At 44.6% G+C, this 22,314-nt stretch overlaps 1 long non-coding RNA gene across 1 annotated transcript; it reads right to left on the reverse strand.

Annotated features, from left to right (window-relative positions):
• Nucleotides 1–439: 439 nt before the first annotated feature.
• Nucleotides 440–15,001, reverse strand: LOC139051985 (uncharacterized). Its single transcript, XR_011509645.1, has 4 exons — nt 14,864–15,001; nt 13,356–13,464; nt 5,014–5,073; nt 440–501 (listed from the first exon to the last, which is right to left on the reverse strand). It is a non-coding gene; the product is annotated as an uncharacterized lncRNA (long non-coding RNA).
• Between the last annotated feature and the right edge of the window lie 7,313 nt (nt 15,002–22,314).

A 22,314-nucleotide genomic window follows, 5' to 3' on the forward strand; every position in this document is an offset into this window, starting at 1 on the left:
AATCGGAAAGTACAAAACGGGAAAGGAGGTTTCCTTGGAGTCCATTGCTGCCAATGCAAATGTCATCGACTGTTTGAAAAAACAGAAATAATAGCAAGCAGTGTGAAAGAAAACGCTAGACTCATCATTGAGGCAGCGGCTATTGCAGAATGCAACAGCGTTAACAAGCCATCCCTATAGCACTGACTGTTAAAGAATCTGAATATCTGGGGTTTGTATGCGGGAAGCCGCCTTAGGCCTTGGTGCGCTTGTTTATTTGTGATGACCATGTTGACTTGCACGATTGTAACAGATTATGATCAAGTGTGCAAGAGTGCATATACATACCTTTTTGTAATGAACACCGGTTGGAAGTTTACGCCTGTCCTTGTCGCCTTTTTAGTGTCCCGTGTCCAGTTTTGCGCAAGTCCTTTCCGCATAGACACTAGAAATTGGCTGACTAGAGGAAGGATTGGTCGAGACTTGGAATGACTGGCTGCTTGCAGAGTCCTTCGGCTTTGACTGAAAAGTAAGAAACACCAATCAATTAAGGCTGTTCAATTATTTACCATCAGCATCACTACTGTTACTCAGATAAACAATGATTTCGTATTCACAACTGTCACTACAAGTGCTCTTGTCAAAAGAAATGGTTCAGACTCAGCCATGTTGGTATATATTCATTCGTAGCCTTATAGCATAAAAAGCCTCAGATAGAAAGGACCCAAGTCAATTGATGGTTTGCTTGGAACAGTCAAAGATGTCACGTGCACATTATGACATTCGGAGATTACATCTCCCATATTTAGGTAGAGCTGCCATGGCCACATACTGCAGACCATAGTTTTCAACTTTCACTGCTCCATTAAACAACCTTGCAGATTTCACTGTTTCCCAAAACAATTAAGCACTCTTGAAACAAGCACAAACCATGCATGTTGTTTACTTCCGACGCAGAACAAGCAAGCCAAAGATATTGTCCAGCTGACAGGCTGGTAGAATAGCGACAATACAAAAAAACCATGCTTGCACCACAACTGTGTCACAACAGCTGTCAGCCCCTTTTGGATATGGTCTGTTGTGTCACGGAAGAAGTATCAATGCGTAATATTCTTTTTACTCAAGCAGTGAAAATTGAAAGTTACGGTCCCGAATGCATCAACATACCCTTCCCATCTTCATAAAAAGTTACAATATTGCACTGTGTTCACCAAAAAATTTGCCCTTTTTGTAAAGAAGCCTGCAATTATGCCTGGACCCCATACATGGCTCTGGCAGGCAGCACTGTTTATTCTGTCCGTTTCTTGACTTGCAATCCCATAACGAAACAAATAATGCAACATATTTTTCTAGATTGCATTGCTTCATGCAAATGCGCTTAATTCGGGAAATTTCTGAAATGAATCAAGGCTCTCCTAAAAAATTTTAAAGTAGAGTAATTCATTAACATGCCTAAACATGAGCACTTCCCATAGATTTTGAGAGCCAATGAGGACAGAGCTATTTGCTCAAATTTCTGCGACTCATGGGAACAGGATGGCCAAATTCCGTGCTGTTAGTAAATGCAAAGAAAAAAAACTTTGGTCAATTTGTGCAATGTTTCGTTCCGAAATTTTTCTTCTTTATACCGTAGTGGGGATACTCTGTGGTAATTAGTTGAAATTATTGCTATTGGCCTGCAGTCTGGTACAAAATATTTTTAAACCCGCAGCGACAACACTATTTCCTTCGGATCTATCCAAAGTGCAGATTCGGTAAAATCCAGGAAAAATGCTCCTAACTAAACAGTTCATTCTATATTGTTTTTTGCAGAGACACCTTTTTTTTCTTGGAAAACTAAGGTTAATTTCATTGTCGCCAGGCTCGGGCAGCAAAATAAACTTTTAAATCAAAATTAAAAGTGATCGCCAGGCATGTCCAGTTGAATTTATCTGAACATGCCCTACTGTCTGCAGTACACATGTTGCCACTTTAAAGGCCTGCAAGAAGGCACCAGTTATATTTTCTAGGGCAAGAAGGCAATGAAGTATGTTACTTAAGGCAGTTAGTCACAGGAGTCCTGGATCAGTAGAAGAAAATTTAAAGACTATAAATTGTTTAGAAGACTTAAGTCACACATTACTGAGTCACCGTCTATAGCTTACCATTAGTCTTAAAAGTACCATCATTGCATTGTGATAAAACTAACCTAAGAGACTGAAACCTGGCATGATAAAAATGGAGCTTGAGAATGAAGGTTTGCTCAACAAGCAACGGAACGACAAAAAATGATATGCATGATAAATTAAAAAAAGCCGCTGTTGAGGACGGTAGAGAACTAGGCACCATGAAGAAATTTGTAAATATGCAAGCATAGGATGGAGTCAGTTGGCGCAAGCCATATATATTTACAGATTACTAGGAAATGCCTTCATCCCGCAGTGGACATAATGTATGTGAGAGCGTATGTATGTCTGCGCCCCTTCGATTACGCAGTCCCAGACTGTCCGCAAACCACCTGCGGCTTCTGGTCTGGCTAGCATTGACAGAAGGGCGCATCACAGTCATGTGATCCCGCTGCCTGGGACTGTCCGAGGTTTTGTTTGAAAGCACCGCGATTGGAGGTCGCTCTCCTGGCTGCTGTTGTCCGCTATTAGCTACTTAAATTATGGGGTTTTACGTGCCAAATCCACTTTCTGATTACGAGGCAAGCCGTAGTGGAGGACTCTGGAAATTTCGACCACCTGGGGTTCGTTAACGTGCACCTAGATCTAAGTACATGGGTGTTTTCATAATTTGCCCCCATTGATATGCAGCCACCGTGGACGGGATTCAATCCCGTTACCTCATGCTTTTAGCTACTTGTAGATTGCGCCCTACCCAGCAAATTCAGTAGCGTGGTCATCAAAATAATGCAGTCTCAGAGGCCATGTCGCCGGCACAACCATAAAGCTTGCATAATGGAATCGCAGCCTGAGCACATTGAACATGTTAACAAAGCTCAGTTTACATCGTGCTCTCGCTCTTCGGGCCTTTTAACCGCTGTATTTAAGCCAGCTCATTTATTTCCTGTAAAATTTAAGCGTCACTGCCACACAAAAATAAGCAAAAACACGGTTGTGCCAGATCACTGTTCACCCACAAAGCACAGGCCGATATCCTCAAAGCTCATGAAACCGTCTACTAAAGGCCTGACGTGTGTCTAGGACAAAGCGCGTCTACACTGTCTACTAATCCTGCACAACCAAAAGCAAAATTTCGAATTTGGGTAACAGAAGGGATCAGCACACATGACAACAGCAATCGGTGAAGCTCTGATTATACAGGTTGTCCCACGTAACTTGAGCCAAACAATAAAAATATGCAAGTGTGACGTAGCTCGACAGAACGAAGGTAATGTTGTTTGCCGTCACTTGGAGATACTCGGATATTTTTTCATTCCACCAAAATAAATATTTCAACTTCGTTAATTAATCAACTTTTCAAATATTATAACTAGATTAGAAGTGTCCATGAGAAAATTGTAGAGCAACATGAAAAGCTCCCCATACAGCTTTGTGTTGTTCGAGACATGCTGCGTAGAAGTGTTTTTTCGAGAAAGAAGCTCGCGAATACACGCAAGGTGCTGCGAATGGACAGTCACGCAACAATTTAGTGTGTATTTGCAGGCTTCTTTCACGCTAGGAAAAACACTTTTATGTAGCATGTATTAATCATAATATTTGAGAATTTGATTAATTACCGAATACTAATTATTTAATCTGGCAAAATGAAAAAAAAAATGAGTATCTCGAAGCGAGGGCAAACAACATTACTTTGGTTCTGTCCAGTTATGTGGCATTTGCATATTTTTAATGTTTGGCTCAAGTTACGTGAAACACCCTGTATGCCATGCCAGCTACCAGCATTAAATATCTACATGCAATATGATACGTTTCCTCGTTCACCAGTTTCACTCATCTGAAAAGCAAAATCTACCTGTTTACTATGCATATAGCAATGAGCATGACAGATTTCACGAAACACATCAAGAAAAGCAAGCATTTGCGCGTGATCACTGTGCTTTGTCTTAAAAAACACAAGGACTAAGGTTGCAGCAATTAGACCCCTCATGAAAACCTCGCATTATGGCACACGAAGCATCGATTTAACGGAAGCGATAGCTGAGTGCATGATATTTGCTGTCTGGAACGCACAAAGTACACATAAACACACAGCCTCTTTTAAAACATGGCGTCAAGCCCGCGTGCATCTTTTTAAGACAGCCGCCGTCTGCTAGCTACTTGCATATGTCAGAACAAATATCTGCTGACAGCTCTGAGAGTCCGCAGAGTCTGACTTCTGGTAAAACGAATGCGATACATACTGGGTGCTCTCGGACTGGTGGATGGGGCGTCCGAAGCTGATTGAGAAAATCGAATGCGGGACAGCACTGCTAAGCAGTCCAGGACTGTCAAGGACTGATAATCGAAGAGGCCCACTAATGCTTTGTGTTCCTATCCTATGTAATCTCTTCATACTGATCAGCTCAAGCTGCATGGCAAAGAAGTCTCTTATTAGTGCTCTGAAGACAAGCCTCTTGCCCAAACATTGGCTATAGAGACGACCATCGTTCGACAACTGTTGATCTGTTCATAGAAGTGAGAATTCCGCGACAAACTTTTCAATGAAGTAAGCAATATGATGATGAACTTGTTTCACAAAACTTCATAAGTACACCTGACATTTGACTCACTTTTGCATGTAAGTAAATATTATGAAATTGTCGCTGTGAACAGTTGTCCCCGACTGCTGTACACTTGTGATAAAAAATTAACCATATTTGAAAGTTTGTATAATTAGCCAGGAGAGCCGCACTTGCTGGATGGCTCATCATCTAATTTGGAAAAAAATTCAGCAGTGAGCAGCAATTGTATCACTAATGACCTTGAACATCTTTTATAATTATTAATTTGTAAACACCTGTTGTCGAACAGCCCACTTACTGAAGTTTTGAACACATTGTACACAATTATAGCACGTACTACACAAAATAAGATCTGTAATAGACCTTACCAAATACAATATTAGTGTGGCGGCAGGTCAACTGGCTCCTCAGCAATGCTTGCGTCCTTCCTGGGAGAACAAAAGACGACATTAGGCTTACACTGACAGCACCAAACCACATAATTTAAGTTGCAAACAAGTGCCCCAGAACATAGGAAGTTCTAATTAGATATGGTCAACCTGCTTAACCATGTCACAGACATTGAATGACAGAATGTACATTTATGAAGCCTCAGCTCTATGAAATACATGCTAATACAAACATGCTAGTACACAGAATCAAATTCGATGCATGAAAATTCTCAGTAAACTTTTATTTCCTAGCAACCACAAGTTGCTCTTTGTGAAGTGCAACAAGTGAGTGTCTAACCTACACTAAGAAGGTGGAAAATTCGGGATCCTTTCTGGTGAATAACTAACCATATCTCTACCGGCACCCAGCAATACAAAGGTGAATTGTTAGCATTATATTGATTAAAGAAATAGTTCAGTGCTACCAAGCAAGTACAATAAATAAATTATTTCGAATTCATCTTCATGTCAGGCTAATCAAGTTAATTTTCTTTGGTTCACATGAAAGAATGGTTCGAAAAAAATATTGGAATCTGTCAACAATGTTGAAGCAATTTTATGACGGCCTGCAGATAGCAGTTGTTGAAATAAGACCTGGGGCAGGGGGAGAAAAGACAAAGAAGTGTGATAAAACAAAATGGGGCCTGTGCTGTGCAGCTACTAAATGCAGTTTTATTAAAGTATGATGTGCAAAACAGCATATGTAAGAGATGCGAGACCCTCAGCTGGTATTTTGCAATGTTGTTACGGGAAATTGTTTCAAGGAGCATGACTCCTTAACCCTTCTAGGGTCAATGACGTAAATATACCGCACCGCGCAGTACAAAAATGGTAGATGCCGTATATTTACGGCGCTGTCTGTAGGTTTAAAAAGCACGACAATTTCCTAACCTTTTCTTTTCTGTCATGTGCTGCCACTATGTGGAAATACAGGGAATTTCTCTTGCACGCCTCACTCTCTCAGTTTTCGTTGCATGGTTTGTTTTAGCGCTAGTTTGCTCCTGCGCGTCTATGTACTACCGCTTGAGCATTGGCGTGCGTACGGATGGCGGTTTGGGTTTTGTTTTCGCGGGCGGTTTTGGCTTCTTGCGCTTGCAAAACTGATGGCTATCTCGTTACTAATCGCTCAAAAGGCTACTGCTTGTTTCTCGCTCATTTAGTGCTCGCAGGGGTGCGCATAGGAAGGATGCTGCTGTGCATGAGCTTCTGTTGCTCCTTTTCTTTTTTTTTGAGATTCGCGAAAACTAATTGCATCTGGCTGGCGATAAGATGAAGATTAGCGGAAGTTTGTACACGTTTTGCTTTTTTGATGGGCACACAACCGCACAGTTTTCTTGAGTGCGTGCACCTACACAGTTCGATTATGCTATGGATGTACTATCATAAGCAATATGAAAGGGAACACAGGAACGTGTGGCAAACAGAATCGGAGCGATGCGCGGATGGCACTGTGAAAAACGAAGGGGGAAAGGAGAGCGCTCTTCCACTAACTGTTGGCACTCTCACCACGCTGGTATTTCTACAAAGGAGCAACTTACGTCATGGATCGTCCAACAGCCGATAAGACGGTGAGATCGTCGCCAGTGACTTATACCGATTCACTTTCTTTTCTTTCATTCTCTTTTTTTCTTCGTGCAACCGCTTGATAGTACTCTGAGAAAAAGTTTGCCCTGTATTTCAAACCGATTCTTTATTTGAATAGACGCACTCAGTTGTAAGTGGCACCTCGAACAGCGGCGACGCTCGAACCAATGACGACAGAGGAATAGAATACAGAAAAATTTTTTAAAAAGAACATTGACAAACTGCCTCTCGCCCGACTTTGTTGCACGAAGTTCGTTCAGAAAAATTCACATCGCACACTGCAGTGGCCCACGCAGAGCAGTCAACTCTGAATTTGTAACCTCAAGATGCCTCGAGTGCCTTTTAAAGAACGGGAAAACATAATAGAAATGTCTAAAAGAGGTTATACACAGCGCAATATTGCTCTCGTGACAAGCCGCCCATTGAAAACGGTCAACCGGATTATCCAGGCTTACCGAGACGAAGGACGCATAAACGATGCGCCGCACCGCACACGATTTCGATCGACAACGAACGACCAAGACCTTTGCATCGTGGCTGCCGTCAGCGACAAACCATTTCAAAGTGCAAAGGACGCTCGAGGCGCTCTTGGCTTGAACAACTTGAGCGACAGCATGGTACGATGAAGGCTTAGAGAAGCAGGACTGCGAAGTCACATCGCCGCACAGGAACCTCTGCTCACCGCAACCAACAAAGCGGCTCGCCTGAGGTTCGCTACTGAACACCGCAGGTGGAGCGAGAGTGGGTAGAAGTATGTAGTTTTCTCTGATGAGTCCACGTTCTCGAGCCGCTGGGACCAACGAAAGAGAGTGTGGTGGACCGCAAACACGCGCTTTAGTCCGCAGAATATCCAGGAGGTGGCCGCCAGTGGATGCGTGTCTGTGAACATCTGGGGGGCGATTTCCCACGCAGGCCTAGGCCCACTGGCGAGAATTGATGGGAGGTTCACCAGTGCTGCGTATTGCACTCTGCTCGAGCACCAGATGATCCCTTATGTGTTGAACAGGCCGCACCCAGATGGGTGTTATTTTTTCCAGCAGGACTTGTCTCCCATTCACACATCGAAGGACGTGGCGCGCCTTTTGGAAGAGCGAGGGGTAATGCAACTTCAGTGGTGTGCGAAGGGTGCCGACATGAACATTATAGAGCACGTTTGGGGCCGTATGAAAGTGAACCTTTCGAAGAGCTCACTACAATTGGCGAACTCCGACCAACTATGGGAAGCAATAGAACATGAGTGGAAGCGCCTTCAGCATGATACCGCATTCATCGAGGCTCTCTACGCGTCTTTGCCTCAAAGAATGGAGGCCATCGTTCAAGTCGATGGTGGCATGACGCATTATTAGGCCACCAATGAACAAAACAAAGGACGAGGATAAGCTGCGATAACGCTATTGCCTTATTTCGTTTGCTTCAATATCTTTTTAATATTCGGCAAGTGCCAATAAACTAACTTGGAACGCACCCTTAAAGACCATATTTTCCCGGTTTAGAAGACTTACCATAAATCAATATCGAAGTCTGGAACAGTGCTATCTTTTGTAACGATTCGACGCAAAAGGTTACCAGTGACGCAATATCGAACAGTGTTCTGGCGATGCGAAATTCCGCACTTTGCAGACACATGGCGGGAGTGCGAACAGCTGTTAGAACAGCGTTCCCCTTTCCACTTTGTTTCCGATGGTGGGCGCTGCGTATCACCCATACAGCTGGGTCTGAGGGTGTTTTCTACGCGTTCCTGTGTTCCTTTTCATATTGCTCATAACAGTACATATTTGTACATAACAGTACAAAGAGCAGGAACATTTGAGTCTTGCAAGGTATTCTCGTGTGCACATTTTCAAAGCTTTGAACTATAACAATGTATCAAATTTTTTACTCTTATAGGTTTATTTCCTTTTTTATTATTGTTATTCATGAATACAGAGTACATAAGTACCAACACAAAATAATTTTTTTCTCACTTTACGGACACCCTAGAAAAATTACGGTCAATTTTTTTCGAAATAAGTCTCTAATTGGAATCTGCAATAAAAAAAAAAACGAACCTGGGCGGTCGAATATGGTGAAAAAGATCGACCCTCAAAGGGTTAATTATATTCATGTAATCTTCAGAAACGGATGGCATAAAGGACATACTTGTTGACAGTTTCATAGCGAGTCATGAACACGATGCACGCGGGAGTTAAATAAGCATCTTTAAAAAATGCTCTAGAAACTTGCAAAACGCAAGTTGAAAGCAAGTTTCTATAACCTCTCACAACACCGAGCTTCACCTACAAGTGTTGTAACATTTCCTTGCAACTTGCAGCACTGTTTTTACAGACATAGTTTGAATCACTGTGTCACAAGCTCTGGAAACAAAAGTGCATAAGTGCTAAACAAGCACATATGATGCCCTACTCCTACTGCACAGACACATTTATCTACACCAACACATGTAGATGGATTATGTCATCCATTTGGTAGCTTCTGATCATGTTCCAAAGCATGAATCTCATAACTGCAAATTCTATAAGAATGTGACACCAACTGATTACTTGGGGACAACACGAAAAGACGGGAGAAGGCCAACAACACGAGCGCAGGCTAAGACTTTTGGTTAATTGCACACACACACACACACACACACACACACACACACACAAAAGCGTGCGCGCGCACACGCACGTACGCACACGCACACAAATAAATATTAGGCCTATTTGTCCTGCCTAGTTGCAGCTGCAGGACAGCGGGATGTTGTAAACAACCACACACTTGAACTGCTGCATGTGCCTCTTGCTACACTTTGCGTCAAGGCCTGGTCTGATTCACCTTTTTGAACCCAGATTGCTTGACGTGACAAATAAATGTTCTAGCTCTCCCAACAGTCTTTTTGAGACTATGGCTGACCTTCTGAATGTGATCTAACAGTGGTCACACCACTGTAGGCCAATGTTAGACCTGGGTATAGAAGTTCTCCTCGACTTGTTGAGGATGCTATTTCGTGCTTCTGTGACAGTGCTTCACAGCCGAACAGTGCGCTGATGCGAAAGGCAGAATTCCCTCCTTAAAAGATGGAGCATAGATGCAGCGCACATGACACTCACCAAAGAAAACAATGAGGTCAAGAAATGGAAGATCACTGTCTAGTGGTAGTTTTCCAGTAGAACACGTTGTGGGGCTACTTGGTGCAGAGCTTTCAGAAGATGAAGCGCCAACAGAGACAACACAGTAAGAAAGAACAAAGACAGGACAAGGCGCTACTTGTAACTGTTTATTGAGGTCAAAAGCTGCTGAATATGTAGCCATGGGGAGAAGGGGAAGAAAAAAACAGAAGCATTGCTTGTGTGAAGGCACACGTGCGAGAACACAGAAGATGAAGGGAATCATAAGATTAGCCAAAATCTAAAACTTATCTGAAAACATGCATTCACTTGTGTAAATATTCAGACACAGGCATGCTGACACAGGTATCCCCTCTATTCTTAACCTGGTTGGCCTCCAACAGTTCATGTGCCACAGTGTATTTGCTTTTAAGCACGATCGTTGTATCATGAAGCCTTGCTTCACATACTTGCTTATTCTCATCCTTGCAGGCCTTGCAATGAAGTGGCAAGTTTGAGCCATAACTATTTTTCAGCGAAAGCTTGTGCTCCCACAGGTGTTCACTAATACATCAGCCAGTTTGCCCGATATACTCTTTCCCACACTTCCACGGTATACGACCGCTTCTTCACAGTTCACAAAAGGATTTGTATGTTTAATAGAACACTCTACTTTTAGAGTCATGAGATCCAATCAGGCGGCACAAAGTAGCAAGCTTTCGGGGCGCAGCAAAAACCACAGGAATTTTATATATTGCGGCGACGTGTTTAAGATTACGCGCCACTTCGTGAGAATACGGTATCGCCACTGGATACGGCAGAAATTCTTTGTGGGCACGAGGTCGGTATACCGACCCTGCAATTAATTGTTGCAGTATAAGTCTATGCACTCCAAGACTGTTAAACGTGCGATTGCCACTATGTGCCTTGAATTTACCCTTAAAGAATTGTGCTGTCATAAGGCACACAAAACCTTTGACGAACAGATTTTGAAGTTGAAGAAAGCTGGCTTTCCTTGTTTGGTATTGAGTAAAGTTTTGGAGGCGTTGTTGAAGAAGGTGCATAAAGAAAGAAACTGAAGCAGTGAAGAAGGTCAAACATTGGAAAAGAAAGCTAAACCAGTGGTGATATTGTATTCTCACAAAGCAGCGCATAATATTACACATGTCATCGTGAAATACAAAATTCCTGTGGTTTCTTCCGAGCCCCAAAAACTTGCTACTTTGTGCCGTCTGATTGGATATGATGACTAAGAAAGTAGAGTGTTCTAATAAACACACAAAACCTTTTGTGAAGTACGGAGAAGGGGTCGTATACTGCATACCGCTGAAGTGTGGGAAGGAGTAAACCGGACAAACTGGCCGATGTATTAATGAACGCCTGCAGGAGCACAAGCTTTCACTCAAAAATGGTTATGGCTCAAACTTGCTGCTTCATTGCAAGGCATCTGGGAATGAGAATAAGCAAGAACGTGAAGCAAGGCTTCCTGATACAACAATCATGTTTAAAAGCAAAGACACTGTGGCATGTGAACTTTTGGAGGCCAACCAGACTAAGAAAAGAGGGGACGCCTGTGTCGACACCCTGTCTCCGACTATTTACAGAAATGAACGCATGTTTTTAGATAAGTTTTAGATTTTGGTTAATCTTATGATTCCCTTCATATGCCTCTTCCATATTTTTGCACATGTGCATTCACGTAATCAGTGCTTCTTTTTTTTTTCTTCCCCCTCTCCCAATGGCTATATATTCAGTGCTTTTGACCTCAATAAACAGTTGCAAGTAGCACCTTGTCCTGTCTTTGTTCTTTCTGACTGTGCTGTCTCTGTTGGCACTTCATCCATTGAAATGTAGTTTTCTTCCTTCCATGAGCTCATCTAGCACTGTAGAGAAGACAGAAAACAAATCACTCAACCCATTTAGTAGGCTTACTTCACGTCATATAGGGTAGAAAGTTTCCAATGAAGCAGAATACTTTTACTACGCTGGTTCTTACAGCAGCTAGTGTTTTACGACTAGCTGACAGTGTTCTCGGCAGTGAAAAGTCGCAATTAAAGTGGTTGAGCAACTTTTTAATGTTTCCTACAAAGTACCGCGCATGTTCAAGTAAGCAAAACTACTACTGAAAGGCAAGCTCCACTATCTGGGCCTGAAGATTTTCTGTGGTGAGCATAGAGCTGGAGCTATTCCCTGCACTCAAAGGTGTTTCTACCTTTTCTATTGGTGCACCTGAACACTGAAGCATGTTGTTGCTGCAGGAACACCGGAGAGCACATTTAACACTTCGTACCACCCCGACGTGGAGGGGAGCCTCCATAACCAAATACGTTTGCTTTCAACAGTGCGTTCGCACAGCCTTTTAGCATGCATTGCCAAGAAGCATTTAATGGAGTTGAATGTAGCTGACGTCTCAGGTCAGACAACTTCGAGAAAGCCAAGGCCGATGACTGTTATGCAATTTGTACACAAAGGCAACCATCAATTCAAGCAAATTACTCAGAGAGTTGAAACTACCTTTTTATTTTCAGTGCCAAGCAATCTGGGCACGTTCAAAATGCTAACCGGACCAGGGCAACACGTGAAGTTTACATCAAAAAGTATGTGCTGGAGTTCATAGGTACTACGGTTGGTGCTATTTACAATATGCCACTGTCCTGCAGCCGCAATCATGTGGGACAAACCGGCCGACAACTCAAGGATTATCTTACAAAACATGCACAGACCCTTGACACAAGATGGGGGAGCAACATAGCTATTGATGCCGCTTTGTGCAGTTGTACACCAAATTTTTAGCAGTGAAGTATCTTCATGACACATTTTCATAGCAGACATAACTTTCAGAATAGCTCCCACTATGCTAGCGTGTCATCACTTAACCTGCTTGGCAAATTGAAGTATTCAGATCAACCTGCCGGAGCATTCTGAATTGGGCTGCTTGTTGGTGCATGTTTAGAAGGGAACCAAACAGGGCTACAGACAGGACAAAGGGAATACGTTGCTGTGTACAACGCTGTCACTTCGTACTGGCAGTAGCACTGTTCGTTCCCTTTTAAATATTCATATCTTTTGGTCGCCTGACCACGCAACGTAGCTGCGAGCTCAGGCTATAATTTTACATTGTTACGTTGCCTTCCAATGTTGCACTTAATTACATCATCGCATACTCACCTGTTATAGTTAGCTCAACACTAGCTTACAGTGAGCTTATTCGTGGCTAATCTTAGTTACCATGGAGCCATGACAGTGCTAACGATCAGTGTGCAGTGTTGTTGCATACTCATTAAGCCAACACTAGACAAACAGTTATTTTATTGGTGCGTGTTTTATCTGTTGCCTCAAGTCTTGAACTCTGGCACTATAAGTGTTTTTTTAAACACCACTTATATGTGCAACCAAGTCAGGTATGAAACAATATCCCTTTCAAGTTGACATGCTCATACTGAACCAATTTGTTGCCACAGGAAAACAAATCATCAATTATCCTTTGAATGCACTTGCAAAAATTACTCTACTTGCATAGGCCTCGTCATTCCACCAACATTTGCAATCACTGTCTAATAAGACTGCATATGCAAGACAGATATACAATAGAATGGCACAGCTTACCAGAACAAAGAGCACCACTACACAGACTGCTGTGGCACACTTTCTCAGGCCCGCTGGCTGAGAAATTGTGCACAAACCGGCACACAGACATCCTTGACAGGTGCAATAGCTGCAATTGAAGCAAATAATATCAGGTATTTTCAGACCGGTCGTCCACAGTAAAGCAAAAACATTTTCATATACAAATACTCTTGTACATAAGCTTGTCACCGAATTACCGATTGCTGTGGTATCGCTTGGTGTCTTCAATTGTATCGTTCAACTCATTTAAAGAAAAGACTTCATGAAGCACCTTCTATTCGGCAAAACAGCAGACATTTTGCTCTACATAACTCACAACATGTATTTTAGAATAATTATTGTATTGATGCCTGTATGCTGAAAATTAGTCTACGCAATTAGAGACAGTCAGTATTAGAACCAGCCTTTAACATCAGTGTTGACACATCTTTTGATTTTTTTATACCAGTTTGGAACATTTGTAACTTTGGATGTCCATTACACACTTTTGGGCACCGCTATTCTGTGTCAAGGTTACGTTAAAAATTACTTATCACATGCACTTGCTTTACAATTACGGCCGCAGATGGGCAAAATTTACGTGGCAATCCACTCCCAGATTACGTTAAATGCTGACGCATTGCGTCAGAACGTTGATAGTCAGCCTGGTAGCTGTATGAAGTAAAAACAAAACAAAAACAAAAACTCGCGAAACATCTGATGCCGATTACCAGCTAGCAAAATAATCAATTTCTTCTCCAGCGACCCTTAATGGGTATCACGCGGACACTTTCAAGTGCGATCGCGCACGATTGCTCGGGCTCGATCCTGTCTTTGTGTTCCAAGGCACCGTGTTACACCAGTGTTACCTAACACTGCAGACCGCACGAGGTTACGGCAGCAAGCACGCTACACCGTCCATTCACTGTGATGTAGGGGCATCGCATGCAACATGCTCCATGAGGTCTTCATACACAAGCAGACTTTCAATTCCAGAAGCAGTCTTTCAATTACGGGTATGAACACAGCGATTATGCACGCCAAGCACACTGCGTCCTAAGCTTAAGGAAAAATAGAATTTCGCTGTGATGCAATGCGTCGCCGAATACGGCTAACATAGTGTTACAACGCGCCGTGAGAGATTGCTAAGGAGAACAGTAACTTCACTTTATTTTGGAATGCCAAGAACACATCACAACACATTGCAAAGCTGGAATGCCAACGTGCCACATACAGCCGATAACGAACTGCTACAGACGACATCGTCGCTGATGTTGCCTACGCGTCTCAATGTACTTTATATGAAATCAGCACAACAAACGCTACGCCATTTATCACAGACTCGCAATGCCGCGGCTTTATCAATCCTTACGGCCAAGCGGGAATGTCGTTACAGGGCATTGACAGGGCATGCTCACACAACACAGTTGAGCCCGTCAGCGGCCATCGCGGTGCATTTCGCACGCGCGACGTGCACCAACAACAAAAAGGACACTTAAATCACTTACTTGCGTAGCAGTCCATCGTCGATTCCTTCTTATTCTCTCAGTGAAATCCCAAATGCAACAGGTCTACCACCACCACACACCGCCATTTCCAGCCACTGTCCACTCTGTACTGTTGCGGCGGAGAAATGCAACCCGTCGTGTAGAAGCGATGAACGGTGGTAAGCAGCGCCACCACTGAAACCTCTTCCGTTGTGTGGGCGTACTTACGATTCGCCTATGAATAATGTTCAAGCAGCGTTACCTATGGTGATATTATGTAACAGCTGGTAAATGTGGGCCGTGTCTTTTCTTTATATTCGTTGCGTGGTGATTTTTCGCTCTTAACATGCTCAGTTGCCCTCCACATGAAATTACGGACGGTTTTCCGTATTTCAAAAACAGAGCTCACGTCCGTTTTTTTACGTAGAATTCCGCCGTTTTTCATGAAACTGAACGGTCTACGTAATTTTTACGGCATGTTTGACCGTAAAATTACGGAAATTTTTTACAGTGTAGGTTCTTCAGCTCTGCATGAAACTAACAATTCCAAATACTTAGGTGTTACTTTGACTTCCACATTGTCATGGAATGGAATGGAATGGAAAACTTTATTGCCTCTTTAAATGTTTTAGCGGGTCGAGGCCGAAGTCTTCATTCTTGAAGCTTGAGTCCTCTTCAGCCATGGATGGGCCCCTAGTCCAGGGCTCCACTGAGCCGGGCCGCCTCGCACGCGTGTGCTATTAGAGCTCTTTGAGTCTCTAGCTCGCGGCTGGTGAGCCAGCTCTCCCATTGCTCCGCACTTGGTGTTTTGTGTTTGTGGAATGCCTGGTTTCTTGTACACTCCCATGTATTGTGGTATAGTGTTGGCTTAGCTCCACACCACGGACAGGTTGCGCTATACTGCGTGGGGAACATCCTACTTAGTATGTGTAAGTTTGGAAACGTGCCCGTTTGCAGTCTCCGCCATCCTGTGGCCTCCTCCTTTGTTAATGCTTTATGTGGTGGCGGATATTGATATCTTAGACCCTTATAGAGATTTAATAGCTCTGAATAGCTGTTCCCGCAGTTGATATGTGGCCTCTCTGGGGCGGTTGACGTTCCTGCTCGGCTGGTCATCCCTCGAGCTAGGCAGTCCGCCCCTTCGTTGCCCCTGATCCCTGCGTGGCTTGGTATCCAGATAATGTTATGTGTGGGTTGTCCCTCAGCGACTGGAACTCTGCTGAGGATCTTGAGCGCCGTGTTACTTATTCTGCCTCTTATATAGCTCCGGCACGCCTCTTGTGAATCTGTTAGAATATTGAGGGATATTCCTGTTCTATAACCTTCTTCCGCTGCCACTGCGACAGCAATTTCCTCTGCCACGGTTATGTTAGCCACCTCGGCCGTGAGTCCTGTGATTAATTCTCCTTGATTATTTACTACTACCGCTGCCGCGTTGTTTTTGTGTGCGTGTGAGTGTAGGGACGCATCGGTATAGACTGTATTGTCCCGATGTCCCATCGTCTTTTCGTAAAACTCTGCCCTAGCCTGTCTCCTACTCGCATGGAGGTTTGGGTCCATGTTGCGAGGGATAGGTTGTATGCGTAGTTTCTTTCTTAGTGGGTCTGGTATTGTGGCCCTGCTACTTTGTGGTTATTCTACTTCCCGACCTAGCTTTGTCAGGAGTGCCCTTCCCGTCGTTGTATTGCTGAGTCTTCGTACTTGTGCGTTGAGCTGGCATTCCCTTAGTTCTTCAAAAGTGTTGCTGATTCCAAGTTGCATGAGTTTGTCGTTGGATGTGTTCCTTGGGAGGTGTAGAGCTGTTTTATACGCTTTCTGGAGGATGGTCTCCACTTGCTCTTTTTCGGTTTTGGTGATTGCATGGTACGGCAGTGAGTATGTGACCCGGCTGACTATCAGGCTGTTGACCAACCTGAGTGTGTCCTCCTCTTTCATGCCATATCGCTTGTGTGCCACTCTGCTAATCATTCGGCCCACCTGTCCTGCTGCTTTGTTTAGCAGGCATATTGTGTGGCTGCATTTCCGGCTTCCTTGCAACCACATGCCGAGGATTCTAATCATCTTTTGTTCCGGGATTTTCTGTCCTTCTAGCCTTACTTCGAGCGGGGCATCAGTGGGGTGTCTGCCCACCCTGAGGAGTTCAGATTTTTCCGTGGAGCATCTGAGGCCTCTTTGCTTTGTGTATTCTTCGATGCAGGTGGCAGCTTCTTGTAGTGCCTCTTGTTTATCCCCTAGTGAGCCTTGAGTAGTCCAGATCGTTATGTCGTCCGCGTACATTGCGTGACTGATTCCTTGGATCTTGCTAAGTTTCTTGGTAAGGTTGACCATCGCTATGTTGAAGAGTACTGGCGAGATTACTGAGCCCTGCGGAGTGCCCTTGCATGGCGTTTGAAAGGCGTCACTCCGTAGGTCTCCTAGGCCTACTTTCGCTGTTCTGTCGGTTAGGAAGCTTCTGATATAGTCATGGACTTTCTTCCCGCAATTAGTGGTGTTAATCCCCTCCATAATGGCGGCGTGGGAGACGTTGTCAAAGGCTCCCTTGATGTCGATGGCCATGACCATGTTTTCCCCGTGTTTCGGCATTGTCTCGAGTACCTCTTCCTTTAGCTGTAGCAAGATATCTTGGGTAGACAAGTTTGCCCTGAAGCCGAACATGGTGTTGGGGTACCATCCTCCATCTTCAAGATTCGTTTGGATTCTTCGGGTCACTATTCTTTCGTGCAGCTTGCCTAGGCATGATGTAAGCGAAATTGGTCTGAGGTTTTCAATTTGGAGTTTTTTGCCAGGTTTGGGAATCATCACCACTACGGCGTTTTTACACTCCGCTGGGACTTTCCCATCCTCCCATAGTTTGTTGAGGTAGAGGGTGAGCTGATCAATTGCTTCGTCGCTGAGGTTTCGAATTAGCGAGTTTCGGATTTTGTCCGCCCCTGCTGCTGTGTTCTTTGTTGTAGCCCTTACAGCCTCGACGACCTCTTCTCTTGTGATGGGTCGGTCCGTAGTTGAGTTTTTGTCACCCTGGTAGTCGCCTCGGTAGCTTTCTACCGAGATCTTTCCGTAGCATTTGTCCCGTACTTTAATGATATTTGTTCTTCTGCTTTCCACAAACTCTGTTTCCTAAGACACAAACTGAAAAATGCCCCTCCTAATGTGAAATTACTGTGTTATTTTACATTTATTAGACCGAAGTTAGAGTATGCATGTATATCATGGGATCCTTACACCAAATCAAATATCGTGCGTCTTGAAAAAATACAAAGAAAGGCAGTCAGGTTTATATTTAATAAATTCGCAAGACTGGACTCTCCCTCTAAAATTTTGACAGAAAACTCTATACCTACTCTTGAATCGCGCCGAAAGCTGCTAAGACTTGAATTCCTTTCCCTTCTTCTCAACAACAGGCTTGAAATTAAACCATCGACTTATATAACGCCTGCAATAACACGGCAAACAAGACAGCATCATCCGGATTCACTAACACCCTATTATGCTCGAAGTGACACGTTTAAATTTTCTTTTTTTCCCAGAACAGTATCGGACTGGAACGACAGTTTACAGACACAGTGTGACTAAAATTTGTATAAATTTGTATTTCTTTGTTCTTAATTTGTTCTCTTTTGTTTGTATACGTTATATTGCCCCTCTGCTTGGACCGAAAGGTCTGCAGTATGTACTAAATAAATAAATAAATAAATAATTTAGAAGGGTGGCCGTTCAACGCGGACAGAGATAACCGAGCTATATTTTTTTATTATTATTCATAAAGAAATACTGGTGCCTGTGCTTGAATTTTGGTGCCCTAATGCCGGACGGTCAATTTTTCTATCCACTAGCCAAAGGCTTTCACCCTAATGTTAGCCCTAATGTCTGGTATTCTGGCAAATGCAAGCGGGTTGGGTGTTTTACCGGATCAGCGGAGGCGCAAACGTGAACGGCTTGTATATGCAGCCACATGGTGGCGCAGAGCTCAACCAGTCAAACACAGCTAATATTGCAGTAACGAAGGGTATTCTACTTCGCTGCTGGTTTGACTGATGGCATTTCGGCAGCAACACGATTACACCGATATAAGGGTGTAATCACTTGCATAATTTAATGTGCATACTATATATTATAAACATTATGAAGGACGCTTTATAATGTTCAGTGCAATGACAAAAACTTTCTAATGTGAATACCGGGATGTGAAAATTGTTTGATACTAATGGTGAAAAGGGCTGTGCATTATTTGAAACTAATCGATATTTGATACGATTTGATTCACTTCTGGCACTATACGAATTGTATTCGATTCGGTAAAACTACTATTCGCGCACCCCTGCCCATTTCTGTATCACCTCATCGTTAGCAATCAAGGCAACACACATACACCCGCCCTGTCCCCGTACACACACACACACACACACACACACACACACACACACACACACACACACACACACACACACACACACACACACACACACACACGCACGAACACACACACACAAACAAACATCGGTACAAATCCGCGAGTCAGTACGAACATACGCAGTCAGAACGAATTTATGGTTGTGCTCATGGTGTACGAACGGTTGTACTGTGGGAAACCCATGGCTATAAAGAAGAGTAGTAGTGGAAACAGAAAGCAAATAAGCGAAGCTTCGTGGAAGCACGTATAACAGGAGAAAAAAAAGCGCGTGCAAGAGAGAGTGAAAGAGACAGAGGAGATGAAGAAGACTTCCGGAAATGTGTGTGAAGCGTTGAGCCCTAAATTTTTCTACCGAAATCGAGAAGCTTACCACAAGGACACGTATTCCAAACAAATGCAAATAGCTCAAAATTAAGAAAGAGGCCATCGTATATGCGAAGGAGAGGCGGATTCAACAAAAGTTGGTCATTGTGCGGCAGGAACGCGAGAGAAAGTGGACGGGCAAGACGGATGTTGGCCAAAAGAAGCGGGGACGCGTCAGAGTCACGAAACTCACGGCAGTAGAAAGAGAGAGAAAGAGAACGACTCCGTGCTGGGCACGAAGGGAACGGTGCTACGCAAGACGTCAGTGGTGGTGGGAAGGAGAGAAGTGAACGGTGGATGCGAGGGCTCAGGTGAAATTTCTTCAGTGGAGAGAGAGAGGGGGGGTCTTCCCCATCGGCGCCCGAAAGCGTGAAGGCTCGCGCAGACTTCGAGTGGCGAACGGTGGAGACGAGAGTAACGGAAGAACAAAAAAATAAGGGAAACGAGGACAACAAAGAAGGAGTAAATCTCGTTCCTGGCGCGAAGAGAAGGGAGAAGTGGGTATGGAACTCGAACCAACGCAGCGAAGGCACGCCGAGCTTGGGTGGGGGAGAGCGAGGTGCCACGACGACGCCGAAAGAGAGACACGCGTTGCAACGAGTCCAGAGGAGAAGAGGCCGCACGGAATGTGGAGTCATCCGGTTGATGAATGACCGGCTAAACGCCGAAGCCGGCTCGTCCGATGCGCTCGCACGCGTTCTTCTCTCGGCTTATACTGGCGGTCTACGTCCGCTGCGCCATCGTCGCGCTGTTATCCCCTCACCACTCGTCCTGCGGTGTACGCTTGGCGGCACTCTTGTGCGGCAATGCTGCCGTTGATGTTTTACTATACGTGCTAGAGCGTGTAGCCCGGTGCTGACGGAACACTACACAATGCGCGGTGGTCGCGCCTGCGATTTGTTCACTCGTTCGTTTTCTCTTGAGCGGGTTCTAGATTAATTTTGTCCTTCTTCGTTTTATTATTAGTATCTTTTGTGTTTTTAAAACTCCTGTTTCGACGCAAATCACGCATCGTCGACGACAACTTTATTCGCACCTGCGCATGCAGAGCCACGATGACCGAGAGCTCGCGGGGAAGCCCCACCGTCTTCTTTTCTCTCTCTCTGTGTGTGTGTGTGTGTGTGTGTGTGTGTGTGTGTGTGCGCGTGTGCGTGTGCGTGTGTGTGTGTGTGTGTGTGTGTGCGTGCGTGCAGCACCTCAATTAAGATAAAGCTAAACAGTTCGAATTTTAAGCTTTTCGCCCACCTTACGTCTATCTGTCCTCACTCAAATTTACATTCACAAACGGAAAATGAAGGCGTATCTAAAACGACAGCTAGTATATAGTAAGTACAAGTATGGATGTAAGTGAGCAAAGTGGAGTTATCCTGAAACATGTAGTATTGTTTCTTGCCGGCCCTTCCATGTGCGCAGAGCAATTTTGAGCTCGGAACAAGAAGACGCTCGCTCAATTCAATTGCACGCAAGTTAGTGATGATTCCGCTTCGCACAAGGGGAGTCATTTTTCAGGGAGTTCTGAGGCGCGGTCGACCGTGTGAGCGTTTTGGACGAAGATGGCACGTTGCGAAAATGTCGGGACCAACAAGCGCGAATCATTACTCAACTGGGTCCAGGAGAGTTTTATTAACTGCTTCACTCGGGGCATCACGACGTCGACGAGTTCTTTGGCTCATCGCTTAGGATGTTGTATGCAAAAGGTTCTCTCAAACTTGAACGCCGCGAGGCGGAAGGAGAGTAAACGAAAGCAGAACGCGAGCGAACAGACAGACAGCGAGTATTGAAGAAGAAAAACTTGAATATCGCAGCGAAGAAATGAAAGCAGACGGAGAAACGCGCACCGTGCAACACGCGCATAGTTTTTAGACGTCCACTCGTAATGGATACGGTCGAGTGCTCAAAGTGCCCACACTGACAAATAAGGGAGCTAAAAGAGGACGAGAGCGAAATGAGTAAAACCGCTGGTGTCGAGTAAACGAAGCGGCACGAATGGGAAGAGCGGGAGTGAAGCGATGTTTGTTTTTCGTTAGCACCCCACTTCTCCACCGTGCAGCCGCGCTCACTCTCATGGCCACCTTCGTACGTCTCGCCCTCCCCTCTGCCTGCCCTGTCGCATCCTCTGCACACTTGCCGTCGACCATTTTCCCGGCGCTGCAGCTATTTGCGAAAGCGGGCGCACCGCGCCGAGGCTTAATTGAATTTGACAAGCTTCGCGTGCTCTCGGGCGTGCTCAGCAGCGGCTGCCGCGCAGAGGAGGGCAGCGCGCGAAGGAGCCTGTGGTCGCTATCTTTGTCAACGGCAATGCGCGTGAAATCGCTTCCTCGCCACTGACCTTGGGCCGAAACCAAGGCGACGATTCACTTCTTTGATTTGGCCGGCTCCGAAGTGGGCAACAAGCTGTCACCGCGCACTCCGACACGGCAGAATGAATCGAGGGGAAGCGAATTAACTGCGGAGAGTTACTAAAATTTCGTCCGCAAATCCGCTCGCAGCAGTATGCGCCACGCTACGGAGCTGTTTTCGGCTGCGCGCTCTCTCGATATGAAGCAAGTAGCTCCCGCTTATGCGAGAATATTGCGCCGGCCACCGTAGGAGAGCATAAATGAAACGCGTCTCTTTTTTTGCGGACACCTCTTATACCCTAGTTGCACGGGCAGCCTAACCGTGGTTAAACTTAACCATGGTTAACTCGCTCAACCGT

The sequence above is a fragment of the Dermacentor albipictus genome, unplaced genomic scaffold (genome assembly GCF_038994185.2).
Source record: "Dermacentor albipictus isolate Rhodes 1998 colony unplaced genomic scaffold, USDA_Dalb.pri_finalv2 scaffold_17, whole genome shotgun sequence".
Taxonomy (NCBI): Eukaryota; Metazoa; Arthropoda; class Arachnida; order Ixodida; family Ixodidae; genus Dermacentor; species Dermacentor albipictus.